The sequence below is a fragment of the Lutra lutra genome, chromosome 8 (genome assembly GCF_902655055.1).
Source record: "Lutra lutra chromosome 8, mLutLut1.2, whole genome shotgun sequence".
Taxonomy (NCBI): Eukaryota; Metazoa; Chordata; class Mammalia; order Carnivora; family Mustelidae; genus Lutra; species Lutra lutra.
In genome coordinates this window covers 61,383,767-61,397,289 of record NC_062285.1, presented here as the reverse complement: position 1 = coordinate 61,397,289, position 13,523 = coordinate 61,383,767, and the positions used below count along the sequence as shown (strand labels likewise).

Sequence of the window (13,523 nt, the reverse complement as noted above, 5' to 3'; positions counted from 1 at the left end):
CGTATTTTTGGGATTCGTCTCAGCCCAGCCTGCAGCGGAAGGATTCTATTGTGAAGGGGGTGTGAAGGGGATGCACAGAGTAAGATTTGAAAGGGCTGTTTCTCTGAATTCTGAGACTTTAGCGCATAGGCACCTTGTCCTTTATAGTTCTTTAACAGAATCTGTCTCCTTTCCAAGAGAACCCTCTGAAACATAGGTCTCCTGTGAGACGAGTCGGAGCCCGCAGCAAGCTTAAGGTTGGCTGGAAGATGCACCCGGGTAGGAAAAAGAGAGGCAATAGCAATCAAGAAGACTGGATTTGTTACTGAGCGGAGGTGAGCCACCTACTGGAAATGCCCAGAAACTCTGGTGTGGTGGTAGAGACTTTCTTTCTTTCTTTCTTTTTTTTAAATTTATTTCTTTTCAGTGTAACAGAATTCATTGTTTATGCACCACACCCAGTTCTCCATGCAATACAGTGCCCTCCATAATACCCGCCACCTGGCTCCCCCAACCTCACACCCCTGCCCCTTCAAAACCCTCAGATTGTTTTTCAGAGTCCATAGTCTCTCATGGTTCACCTCCCCTTCCAATTTCCCTCAACTCCCTTCTCCTCTCCATCTCCCCATGTCCTCCATGTTATTTGTTATGCTCCACAAATAAGTGAAACCATATGATAATTGACTCTCTCTGCTTGACTTATTTCACTCAGCATAGTCTCCTCCAGTCTTGTCCATGTTGCTACAAAAGTTGGGTATTCATCCTTTCTGATGGAGGCATAATACTCCATAGTGTATATGGACCACATCTTCCTTATCCATTCATCCATTGAAGGGCATCTTAGTTCTTTCCACAGTTTGGCGACCATGGCCATTGCTGCTATAAACATTGGGGTACAGATGGCCCTTCTTTTCACTACATCTGTATCTTTGGGGTAAATACCCAGTAGTGCAATTGCAGAGTCATAGGGAAGCTCTATTTTTAATTTCTTGAGGAATCTCCACACTGTTCTCCAAAGTGGCTGCACCAACTTGCATTCCCACCAACAGTGTAAGAGGGTTTCCCTTTCTCCACATCCTCTCCAACACACATTGTTTCCTGTCTTGCTAATTTTGGCCAAATGTGGGGACTTTCTAACAGACTGGGAGTCCTATCTTATGTTAGCACTTGAGGCCAAGAGTCTATAACTATGCATTAAAGCTACATCTTCACCTCTGCCATGCCTATGGGATGAACTGGGCAGATAGGTTTCAGCTAGGTGTTACAGGAATAGAATTATGGTGCTTAGGGTCAATGAAGGTGAATTTAAAAAAAATAGGAGTTCTTTAGCTTCCTTTTGACATCTTTGGCAAAAACCATTTGGATCACGCTTACTTGAATTTGGACGATGCAGTGCGGAAGTGTTTCCTGGGGGGATATTTATTGACTGCCTGCCATTATCTTCAGCACTCGCTGGGTGCCGTAGAAGAAATAGAGAAAGAGAAATAGGACCATGCCTCCTTATGGTCAAGTAGGGAAGAGAATACAGGGGCACAAATGATGTAGAAACAAAATACTAGTAGGAAAGAGGAATATGGAATTATTTGGTTGATCCTCATAACTAGTACTTGCAAGTAGCCCAAACTGGTAGACTTGGGGTGAACAACTCCCCCAGGCTAACTTGAAATGAAAAACCAACAGCAGCTATGCAGCTCTCATTTAATCTGTCTTCTAAACTTTTATTCTCTCTGCTTGGACTTTATGCTTAACTGTCATTTTCCTTAATCACCATACAAGTGAAGACGTGCTGGGATTACATTACTTACAGCTAGCATTGACTCAGCTTCCCAGGTACGTGGCCACTGCTTAGACATTTCTTTACACTTGGGCCAACTCCCTAATTTCACTGTGTTCAAATCCTTGTGATTGGTTACATTCAATTTCTAGAAAATCATCTTTATAGTATATTTCACCCTAAGTAGCCACTGATTGTAAAATGTACCACTATTTAATGTACCATGAAGGGAAAAAACTGTCAAACAGTGCTACTACGCTTTCTTATTACTTAGAATTTTAAATTGATGTTTATTGAAAGAGCTCTTTAAGCATTATTTACATAGAGAATTTAATCATACATCCTTCTTGTGTTTATGTAAAGAGGAACACATAAGCCAAATAAATTCCTTGAGATACTCTGAAAACTTCAAATTCAGAGTCCAACTCTTCTGAATCCTTTCTGACTCAGAATTGTTGGTATTTTTCACATAATGCCTTCTTTGCACATCAGAAGTACTGGGATGTATCATTATATCATTTAAAATGTTTTATTGAAGAAGCCATGCCTATTACATAAATGTGCAGCTGAATGAATGATCGCAGAGCAAATATCCATTAAACCACTAGCCAGTCAAGAAAAAGAACATTGTCAATCACCCAAAAAGCACCAGGTACTTCTAAGATCCCAGGCACTGTCCCTGCTCCATCGCTGCTCATTTCATAGTTTATCATGATTGATTCATTTCACCTGTTTGTGGTGAATATATATTTATACATATAAATATATAAATGGAAATATTCCATATGTATTCCTCCATTTCTAACTTTCTTTGCTCAACATGACCCTGTAATATACATCCTTGTTTTATGTAACATGGTTTTTTCACTTTTATTGCTAAGATTCATTATATGACTATACCTCATTTTTTATATTTCATTTATGCATTGTTTAGTTAATGGACAATTGGATGGTTTCCATTTTATTCCATTATAAACAATGTTGTAGTAAATAGTCTTGTATTCATCTCATGGTACACATGTGCTTGTACACATTGGCATAGATCTAGGAGTGCAAATGCTGTATATTTTGACACAGAATGCCAACAGTTTCCAAAATGGATGTATCCGTTTACACTCCCACAAGCAGTTCATGAGAATTCAGCCTTTCTTAATATAATAGTCCTTTATGGGCTCCAGAAGCTTTTTCCTAGCTGTTGACACCCATTCTGCAAGTCTTGATGCTGGCACTTTCTTGATTTTACCAGGAAGCAATTAGAATTCCCTCCTTACGTGTATTTCACCAACTAAGAATGTACTGTGGAATGAATCTTGCTGTTACTATTGTTTGTCTCTTGGTACTTCAGTAGACCTGTAAATGCTCATTAAAAGGACCATGAAATTATGAAATACGAGTATACTGGTCTAATAGTTAGGCATGGACCAGGTATACACACACACACACACACACACACACGTACACACTGGGGGAAGGTGTAAGACGAATATCTTGAAGTTAAAGAGCATAAAAGGGCTATTAGCAATATAATCTCAGGCTTCTAGCCATAGGAAGTGAAATCCAAATAGAGGAAAAGCTCTGATGTTCTTTTACTTTTCTGAATTTGTTCATGTTCTTCTTTAGATATATTTTTGATTTCAGTATTTTGCAAACTGATTCGAAATCCTAGGTGATTTCATTTTTATTTTAGCAGAAATGATAGCATAATGCGGAAAGACTTCTCTAGCATAGAAATTCCTTCCGAAGCAGCGTGTTCGCGTGCTTGTGCTGGGGAGTGGGGGCTGTGGGAGTGCCAAAGGGTGAAGGGATTGAAATAACTGAAATGGTGTGTCTAGGGCTCTGGTGCTCTAAGGTCACCCTTCTGTATAATGAAAAACAATTTGAATAAAGACGGCTCAACAGATGGCAACAGTGCTTATCAAAATGTCTTTATTTGGCACTGATGGGATGAGTTTGCTTTTCCTAACCGAACACTAGTGGCCAATGTTTTTATTCCAAGCATATTGTATTTGCAGGCACTCTGTTCCCCTCTTCCCTTTCTTTTAATTTGAAGTGCTTTTGGTCCTATGGTGAGATGGTTGGGAAAGGTATGCAAGAGATCTGGGCCTTTGAAGAAGGAAGATGGCTGAACCTGTTGCATCATCCATTAACAGCTGGAAAAGTCACCAGCATCCAGGGCAGCCGTCCACAGGGGATATCATGGGAAAAATGGGCATCAGAGATTTGAAGTCATCTCTGGTTAAAGGTGTCTGAAGGAGAACTGGGGAAGCCTAGGGGGCTTGCCAGGATCCTTCCTAAAGGGGTGCAATGCTTTCCCTTGCAAATTAGAAGTAGAATGGAGAGAGCAATTTGTTCAAAAATTGGGTCTTCTTCCCCCTTCAATTACTCTGCCTTGTTTTCCTGAAGTGATCCGTCTATATGAGCAGAAAGAGAATGTCTTTAATTAATCATGAGGATGTAAGGTGGTATTCCATTGCATGGGCTCCCCGAAGGTAAGGACCATAGCCAGAGTCTCTATTTGTTCCCCGTGTTTTCTACAAATCCTGGCTCATGTGAGGTATTCAATAAATAGGTTCAGAATATACAGTTTTTTTTAAAAAAAGATTTTATTTATTTATTTGCGAGATAGAGAGAGAACATAAGCAAGGGGAGCATCAGAGGGAGGGGGAGAACTAGGCTCCTCCGTGAGCAAGGAGCCTGATGCAGGATTTGATCCCAGGATTCCAGGATCATAACCTGAGCTCAGGGCAGATGCTTAACTAAGAATATGAATAAAATTACTGGCTCCCATTCTGCTTTCTAATATTGCTTTGAGAAGTCTGTTGTCAGTCTAATTGTTTTACAAATACTCCTTTATTACCCTCAGATTGGCTTTTTGATCCTTTGTGAATTTTATGCAATTGCCTAGGTTTGGATTTATTTTATTTTGTATTCATGATCCCTTCTGAATCTGGTGATTTCTGTCTTTATCACTTTCTGAAAATATCTCACAATATTTCCTCTTCTCAAACCTCCCTGCCCTCTCTTGGACATATCTTATATCTTCTCATGATCACTTTTTTATCTCTTAAGTTCTCTTTTCTGTTTTCTAACTTTTTTATTTCTCTCTGGTGGCTTCTTTTTTAAGGTCCTTAGATTTATATTCTAGGTCATGAACCCTCTTGTCAGCCATAGCTAGTCTCTTGTTTAATCTAGCCTCTGAATATTTTATCCATTCTTACATTGCTTTTTTCTGTAAGTTCTATTTCAGGTGTCTAATATTATTATGGTATCTTGGACCAGGCTTTGATTTTGATTCATCTCCTATTTCTTTTAAACATAGATACTGTGTAGTCTTTACCTAACAATGATTTGAACTTTCCTGAGCTCTCCCTCTTCATGATGACTTGTTATGCTTGAGGTTTTTAAATATTGACTTAATGAATTCATTTTTGACAAGGCTGTATCTGTGGGGCTTGTATGGCCAGGATTGCGAGTTGTTCACTTCAGAGAAGTTTTGCATTTGTTTCTGCTATCAATCTCTTAGGTTTTCTCATCCCAGAGTCAGTTTTACCTCTTTATTATTCAGGTTTTCAGATTTCATCTTATTTTCAGTTCCTGTGTCTTTCTCAAAAATTTCTTGTAAATTTATTTATGTATTTAAAAGAATGGTGTTAACATTTTATCTAATGTGTCAAGGATTTCATTGTTTTGTTTTTTTTTTAATTTGTTGTCTCCCAAATAGAAACTCTGGCATAGCTCTTTTGCCTCTAATTTTATGTTTTATAAATAAATATGTTTAAAACCTGGGAATACTTTCAGTAAAACTTTCAACTAGAGTATACTGGTTATTTCTGATCCTAATTACTGACTCTACAAATTCTGCTATTTCATTTTACTCGGATACTATCTTAGTTTAGGTTCCACCAAAAGTGGAGCCTGAGGCAAGCATTTGGGCACAAACAGTTTGAGAGGTGATGCCAGGAAGCATAGTGAGAGAGTGAGACAGGGAAGAGAGGAAAACCTAGAAGATGTGTTAATGAGTGAGTCCCCACCATGGACGGCCAGGGCTCAAGCTCAACGTGTAGAACACGTGTTCCAGTTGTTCCATCAAAGGCTGAGGAAGCTGGGGTATTTATCCAGAAACTCCCACTCCTGATCAGATGGTGACTGCTCCTAGGAACATGAACACCCTGGTACTTTCAGCCTGCCCTGTGCACAGGCAGAGTCCACTCCCGGGGCCACAAAAAGATGGTCCTGCCCCAGCAAGATCCAGATGGTCAAGCCAGGGAGTCATTAGCCTGTACAGGGATTGTCACAATGAAGCTGCATCTCACTTTGAGGTGGGCTAAGGGGTTGTGGGTGTATCTTCTAGAGCTGCTCGTGTTCCACATTAAATTCATATGATTCTATCAGCTGCAATTTGCCCCCAGGACCATCATGATAATCATTATCATCCTCCTCTACCACCATTTTAGATTCATTCACCTTTGGCCAGAACTTTGCTGGCCTAGGGAGGTTGCTCAATGGAGTGATTCACACCTTCATCCCTGAGGGGTCTGAGTCCTTGTTACTGTGTCCTTGTCTTTCCATGCTGCTCTAGATATCATTATGCAGGGAAGCACCAAGTGCCCGAGGGAATACTCCTACCTGCCCGCCCTTGTTTTCTGCAGCAGCAACCTTAGTCTCTTATGATGATTGGAGTCCATTACTCTTTATAGTATATTACTCTTTTTTTCCCCACTACTGGTCTGCCCATAGGAGGAACCCAAAGGAAGCAAGGGGTAAATGTAATTTTAGGTTTGATGGGAACTTTACTATGTGCTTTGGTTGAGGCCTCTCATTCCCACTTTCACTAGGAACCAGGACCTGTAATTCATTAGAGTGTAGTGTTTCATGGACCAGAAGCATGTATTTCCCAAGTAGGTCCCTGGAATTGATGGTTAAGGAAAAAAAAAAAAATTCCCTTGGTTTCCACACCTATTTTCTAGCTAGTGAGGACTGTATAACATAATAGCCTTTGGATCAACATACATACTACATTTTGAAACATGAATACCACACAATCCAGAAAGATGTTATCTTTAAGCCAGAGGCCATGCAATGTTCCATTAGCAGTTCCATCAGCTTCCAGGTGAAGGTGCGATTTTATAGAATCAGTGGGCCCATGCTCATTGTTGTGTCCTGCCTTCTTCACCATAAAATGAGTTATTTGACATGAAGGAGATATTATATTGGCTCCGTTGCTGGCACCTCGGACATTTTTTGTGCCTTCAGATAATGGCACTGGCAGAGGGACCGTGTCCTGGGAAGGCAAACTTAGTCCTCGAATAAATGACCAATCTCAAAAAGAAGTGCTTCCCCAGCTCCAGAGTGGAAGGATTTGACATAATCAACTTGCCACTGTGTGGTTTGTCTGTCTCCTTCCTGGAGGTCCCTCGCCAGTTTCTGCTGCTGACAGGACGAAGATCTGTTTTGGTGAGAGGATATAAAATGTCCCTCGGTGTTTGGGGGATTAATAATCCTTCCCACCCTCTGACATGAATATATCTTTCCCAGGCATAAAAAAAAAAAAAAACACTTGCCAATTCCTGCTCATCATGTCTTCTAGCCCAATGTCATCAGTACAGGGGACGAGCATGACGTCCATTTTGATTGTGTATTCAGGGACCAGGTATTCAGAGACCAAGAACAAGATGAGTTCGTGGGTTCATTGGATCCACTGTCTGGGGCTTGGGCCTTTGTCATCTGGCCTCCATGTGCCTCACTCTAACAGGGAGACAACATGGCATTCTGCCCCTTATTAGTGTCAGCTCTGTTTTTTATAGATAATAGCTCTAGAAAGATCTGGGCATTACCTTCCAAATGTCTCTTTGGGAAAGTATTGGGGAGTAATTATTGTATATACTTAAATGGTGGCATTGCAGCATCATTCCTCAAAGGGACCAAGGGCTCTGGATCTGAGCATTGACTTGGGTCAGCAAACTGGGTGAGAGTTTATGATTTTCCATGACTACAGGTTGCATAAGCTTCCTGTTCATCTACTTTTGATCTCTTTTGGTTACAGAAGTCAAGCAGTACTCTCAGTCACTGCCCATCTGTCTCACTTCATGCTTGTTTAGCCATCGCCATAGATCTCTGCACGTCAAGGCCTCAGCTGACATTCTGATGTTGCTTTCCACTATGGAAATTATGTCTATCTTGCCCCTGATGGTTATATTCTTCCACTAGATCTCTGATATTCCAGAATATTCTCATCTTGCTGCCACCAGGGAGCCCGGTAAAATAATAACAGCCCTGGCCTACATATGTTCTGGGTCTCTCAACAATGGTGAGGCTTTCTTACCTGGTACAGTCTACCTTGTTTTGATGAAGGAAGTGCCCCTTGGGCACTCTCAGGAAATATTGTAAGCTAGCGAGTTCTCTGGTCTTCTCACATCAATTCATTCTTACGTGTCCACTCTCGGATTCTTCTGGAAGCTTTCTCAAGCTCTGCCAAGGAAGTTCTGGCATCTCTACCTCATTTTACTGGTAAGAAATTCAAGCAGTGTAATTGAGCCTGGCACTAGGTGTCCTTGCCAAGATTTAGATCCTGAGTCATGGGAGAGTGCCCCTATATCAGTCAGCTCTCCCCTATCCCACATATCCTCCGACCCCTCCGTCCAATACCCTCAAGGTCTAGTCCCATGTATGTTATCCTGGCTCATTTGATACACATCAGCCAGGTCCCTTTCCTCCCACGGCAGGGACTGTGCATTCTTATTTGGGTCATGATGAGGCTTGCCACTGTTGGTTTGGAATAACTGAGGAAAGGTAGGGTTTGAATTTAAAGACAAGTATTATCTTGCAAAGAATCTACCTTATTGCTTTCTCCTGAATTCTGAGAGTCATCTTAGTAATGAGTCTCCTCTCTCTCCTAGTGTCCTTGACAGGGTGGTAAATTTTATACCCCAAGATAGTACTCTTAAGTCAAATCAGTTTATGTTCTGACTTCCTAGATCAAGACCATACAAAGCTAATCCAGTGGGCACTCCCCTTTATCCTGCTGGGACAGGCTAACTAATGTTTGCAGCTTTGGGGGGAGTAAACTGTTTCCTTCTTTATCAAGCCCAACATGTCCCCAGATGTGTTATGTTGGAATTTAGCCCTGTTTATTGGCCTGGAAGCCAGAAAATGAAGTAGAGGTAGCTTCTTATAGGGGCATCTTTTCCTTTGTGTGGGAGAGAATGCTGCAGTATCTTCTTGCTTGGAAGTGCTTCCGATTTTTAACAGGGAAGGGCCGGCCACCTATGCAGACTCTGAGGGTTAAGGAGACTTTGAAGACCAGTATTGCTCTTTTCTTTATCCTAAGGCTGTTCAGTCAAATATCCTGTCAGATGTTTAGGGTCCCAGGTTTTCTCAATCAGGGCCCTAATCTTAGTCTAACAAACCTGTCTTGGCTGAATCATCTTCTCTGAAGCTCTGCAACATTAACTCTCAGATCCAGAGTTTAGTCTAGGCTGTGCTTGCTTTCCTACTGACTACACTTGTTCTTCTCTAGGGGATCAGTGGATCTTGGTATAACCAGCCAATCCTGTTGTCTTATATGCATTACTTTCTACACACTCTTCAAATGAGGAAAATGTTGAACTAGTGAAGGCTTTCTCCCCAAGTTACCCTCAGTGAAATTTTTAGCAACAGAGCCATCATCTTATGCCAGGATGTTTGGGGAGTGTCAGTGAGAGTTTCTGGAAGAGATTGATATTTGAATGAGTAGACTGAGTAAAGCTCTGCCCTCACCAGTGTGGAGGTGGGTGAGCATCCTCCAACCCACTGAACAGGAAGAGAACAAAAAGGTGGAGGAAGGGTGAATGCTTTCTCTCTCTTCTTGAGCTAGGACATCTATCTTCTCCTGCTTTTGGACATTCAGAACTCCTGGTTTCCTGTCCTACAGACGCTGGGACTTATACAGAGTCCCCTGGCCCCCTTCTAGGCCTTCAGTCTCAGACAGAGAATTACACCATCTGCTCTCCTGGCTCTCAAGCCCTCGGACTGGGACAAATTATAACACTGTCTTTCCGGGCTCTTCCGCTTGCAGAGGGCAAATCATGGGACTTCTTGCCTCCATAGCTATGTGAGCCAATTTCTGTACTAAGTCTCTTATACATATCCTACTGGCTCTATTTCTCTGGAGAACACTAACACATATGTGAATGGGATATTCTGTACCAGCTGGGTAGTTGTGTGATGCGGTTCTTAAGCACATCTTACCCTCTGCTGCCACAGACCACTTTTGGCGCTGAGACAAGGATTTGGTTGCAGTGATTTATTTGAAGAATGATCCCAAACTTGACAAGTCAGAGAGGGACAGGAGGAAAATCAGTAAAAGGTGTGTGTTAATGAATAGGTTATCACTGGATGACTGAGGCTGATCCCGTGGATGACTCTGTAGAAGGCACCTTGTCTTGGTCCTACTGAAAGCAAGGGAGTGGGCATATTTATCTACCAACTCCCATCCCCCATTGGCTGGGGCTTGCCCCTGGGGTGTTGACTTCCCTGTTTTTCTGGCTTGCCCTGAATGCAGACACAGAAGCTCTTAACCAGTAAGACTCAGGGTCTTGGGGAGGAAGTCACCAGTATGTATGGAAATTGTCCCCCAAAGTTGCATGTGACCTCCAGGACAAGGATACTTACAGTATCTGCCACAGGTACAAGATTTCTGTTTGTCTTATTTAAAAGCACTTAGCCTTGTCGCTCTCTCTGAGTAGTTTTCATTATTCTTTCATCCATCCAATAAATATTTATATTGAGCTTGTACTGTTAGACTGAGAAGCTAGCTCAACATTTTGACCTTCTTTTGGCTTCTTTAAAGTATTTTATAAGACAGGATGATTCTTTTTCTTGTTCTTTTTAGTCCTATGAATTTTCCTTCCAATCAGTATGTAGTAACAAATGACCTTGAAATATGGATACTTTGAGTTTATGTAATATTTTGATTCCTACTCAGTTTCATCTTTCTTCGGCATTAATTATAAGACAATGAAAACTGGATCAATATGTTTAGTCTCCAGGCAACAAAGCAAACACCAATCAATGTAGCCTTAGGCAGAACTTTTTGTAAACCTGATTCTTAAAACCACTGCACTTCTAAAAAATTGATAAATGTGACCAGTTTTTAAACATTTCTTTTGCTTGGTATTGTATTCTACTGTAGATGAGAGATCTTAGGAATATAAAGCACTTAATAAAGAAGTAGAATCAATCAATGTTAAAAAGTTACCAAGGAGAACTAAACATTTTCATCTTCCTTGCCCGTTCAAAAAGAAAAAAAAAAAAAAAAAAAAAACTAAAAATGTGAATGTTATGAAAGTCAAAGATAGGCTAAGGATTCATTCCACATTAAAAGAGGCTAAAGAGTTATAAAAACTAAGTGCAGAGTGGATCCCGAAGTAGATCCTGGACCAAGAGAAAAATGCTATAGAGGAAATTATTGGGACAAATGGAGAAATATGAATAATAACTAAAAATTAGTAAATAGTACTATATTATGTTAAATTTCCTCATATTTTTAGAAAATATAATCTGAAGTATTTCGGGACAAAGAGAAAGAGAGAGAGAGAATGATACAACAAGTGAGACAAAGAGTCATGCCTAAATAGCAAAATTTGGTGATGGGTACCAAGGAGTTCTTTGTCATAGTTCTGTGAGATTGTCTGTCAAGTCTATGTTATTTCAAAATTAAAAATTAAAAACAACAAAAAAATGACAGAGTTTTAAGGATGCTGCCAGAAAGGAGTCCCTTGGCAAAACATAGAACTCAGCTGTTAAGTAAAACTTGTGTTTCATGTATCTACTCTTCTTATTAGAGACAAATACGTTACATTATCCTGGACTTAATGTAGCATAAAACCTAATTTAGCTCTTTTACGGTTAATGGTGATTGGAAGTTATAGATGTTTGAATTCAAATAGGGTAACATGTGGAAGAGGCTGTCACATATTAGGTTTGCACTAAATCCTAACAGTCTTTCCTTTCTAGTGCAATAATTCTCAACTGGATTTTGGACACATAAATATGATATTATCAGTAGTGATATCTATAAATGATGGAGGAAAATTATGCTTAATGTTCAGACTCAACTCAGAAACAATTACACCAGTGTCTATGCTCATGAAAGTGTCTCATATATGAATCTGAGTTAGGACAGAAAAATATTGAGGATGGCTTTTTTGAAATACTGAGAAGCCTACTGTCATATTTCCTTTTTGGGAATAATCTCATACCTATCATCTTAGAGCTAGGAACAGAGGAAACAAAATTGTTTCTAGTGACTGTAAATTTTTTTTATATTCTGTTATCATTTCCTTTATTTTATTTACATATATTTAAGCCTTTTCTGAAATATGAAAGAAAATGAAAGAAAAGTTAAAATGAAAGAAAAGGTTAAAAATGAAAGAAAGCAGAATCAGTGTTTTCTCTCAAGATGGAAAATAGATTGTCTGAATAAAGTGATCATTGTTTTTTAAACAGAGGAGCAGGAGAGATGCCCTGAAACATATTAATTGAGACACAGTCTAGGAGTAATAATCAAACTTTAAAATGTTGGGAGCTTGAGGGCATTTCAAAGGTATAGGAGACGATGGAAAGAATATTTGAAATTAGGATTTGCCTAGAGAATTTGGGCTCTATTTACTTCATTTAACAAGTATGTCCCAAACAGTATTCACTTTCCTTCAAAATATTCCCGTCATTTTTTTCTCTATGTACTACACAGTAAAAGCAGTGGTAACACCCTTACTTTTCATTTGTGGAAGAAACACTTTTATGTATTGTTCAAAATTTTCTTAAGGTCTACATAAATACTTCTTTTATGTTATGATGGTATGCTTCAGCCCAGAATATTCTCCATTCAATCTGTGTCAGTGACAGATTTGAGTCACATTCTATAAGTTTTACATATTTAACAAATCATTTGGTGCAATTTAGAAATAAAAATAACTCCAGATCTTTTAAGGACAATATTTATGAAATGGAAAACGTGGTGGTGTTACTGGAAATGGGTAGATGCTTGATTTGTTGGTGGCAGATGTAGAGGTAAGCTCTAATTCTACAGGTCTGAGGGTGGAGTCACACAGAGTAGACCCCATTAGTATGATCACAAGTTCAAAAACATTCCCTAGGAGATTCTGATCATAAGTTAAGTTTGGGTAACATGGGTCTGTAGCATAGATCTTCATATCTTTCAAAGTATTTTTTGGTTGCCATGTTCATATAAGATACTATGTTAGACCTGATATCCAGAGACAATTTTTTTTAAAGATTTTACTTATTTATTTGACAGACAGAGATCACAAGTAGGCAGAGAGAGAGAAGGGGAAGCAGGCTCCCTGCTGAGCAGAGAGCCCGATATGGGGCTCCATCCCAGGACCCCGGGATCATGACCTGAGCCGAAGGCAGAGGCTTTAACCCACTGAGCCACCTAGGCACCCCTGGGGACAATTTTTTGTTAATTTAACTCAACAAACATTAAATATCTATACTTCTAGGAAGTTTAATGTAATACAATGGAGTTCACTAAAGGGAAATAAGTCTGAATAAATTCAAATAAATTAAAATCATATGAAGTATGTTCTCTGACCACAGTGCAATGAAATTAGAAATTAATAACAAAAATAAATTCAGGAAATTCACAAATAATGTGTAAGTTAGATAATATACTACTAAACAGCTAATGAGTTAAAGCTGACATTACCAAAAAATTAGAACATACTTTGAGATGAGTGAAAATACAAACAATGTACTAAAATTTACAGGG

At 39.7% G+C, this 13,523-nt stretch overlaps 1 long non-coding RNA gene across 1 annotated transcript in view; it reads left to right on the top strand.

The window, feature by feature from the left end:
- The first annotated feature begins 203 nt into the window (after positions 1-203).
- LOC125107451 (uncharacterized) overlaps positions 204-13,523 on the top strand; it is a 58,752-nt gene continuing 45,432 nt past the window's right edge. The window contains exon 1 of the long non-coding RNA XR_007129560.1: positions 204-314. This is a non-coding gene — a long non-coding RNA (uncharacterized LOC125107451). The remainder of the gene's footprint in view (positions 315-13,523) is intronic.